Source organism: Tupaia chinensis, unplaced genomic scaffold, assembly GCF_000334495.1.
Source record: "Tupaia chinensis unplaced genomic scaffold, TupChi_1.0 Scaffold000014_1, whole genome shotgun sequence".
In the NCBI taxonomy this organism is placed as follows: Eukaryota; Metazoa; Chordata; class Mammalia; order Scandentia; family Tupaiidae; genus Tupaia; species Tupaia belangeri.
Window position 1 is genome coordinate 7203011 of NW_006159444.1, and position 1004 is coordinate 7204014.

At 43.5% G+C, this 1004-nt stretch overlaps 1 protein-coding gene across 1 annotated transcript in view; it reads left to right on the top strand.

Annotated features, from left to right (window-relative positions):
- LATS1 (large tumor suppressor kinase 1) overlaps positions 1-1004 on the top strand; it is a gene marked incomplete at its 5' end in the record, with an annotated part of 47935 nt that overhangs the window by 20375 nt on the left and 26556 nt on the right.

A 1004-nucleotide genomic window follows, 5' to 3' on the forward strand; every position in this document is an offset into this window, starting at 1 on the left:
TTGTTTGGCGAGCGCACACGCCCTATAATGAAAACCTTTCCAAAAAAAAAAAAAATTTATTTATTCAGGGCCAGTAGGTGGCATGGTGGTTAAGGCACTGGACTCCCAGTGGCTGACCACGGTTTGAGTCCTGGACCTAGCAGCTTATTGTCTCACTTTCTCTCTCTCTCTCTCTGTCTGATCAAATTAAAAATAATAATAATAATAATAAAAATAAATAATTATTTTTTTTAAAGAGTGAGGAAGCAAACCTCTAGGTCCAGGACTCAAACCATGGTCAGCCATGTGAGCTGGGTCATGACGCCAAACACCACACCACCTGCCAGCCCCTAACATTTTTCTTTTTTAAAATTATTTATTCATTTATTTATTATTATTGTTATTAGCTTTTAAAATTTGCTACAGGGCTTATGTGCTCACCAGAGAGAGACAGAGTGAGAAGGAAAGTGAGAAAGCAAGCTACCAGGTCTGGGACATGAATTGCTTTGACCATGTGGGAGTCCATTGTCTCAATCACCATGCCACCTACTGGTCCCTAGCCCCTATCTTTTTTTTTTTTCTTTTTAGAGATTTTTGCTATAGGGCATGTGCACGTGCAGAGAAACAGACAGAAAGTGAGAAATCACCCACTAGGGGGCTGGCTGTGCCATATTCCTTTTTCCTCCATTCTCTTGGGATTTTGGGCATGCACATACACATGCCTGGTGTCAGTTTTAAGCCACTGGATCCAGGACTCTAACCATGGTCAACTACATGGAAGTCCAGCAACATAACCTTCAGATGGAGATCTGCAGGTCTCCCCTGGTCCCTATTTTATAACATTTAAAAGTAAGTTAGAGGGGCCAGCTAGGTCTTTTTGTATGTGTTCCCAAAATCCTGAGAGAGGAATTGTAGAGAAAGGATTGCAGTCTGGCCATCCTCCAAGTTTCTCACTTTCTCCCTTTCTCGCACTCTCTCTCCCCCCCCCCCCCCCCCTCTCTACCGAGCTCCCTCGCCCTCTAGCA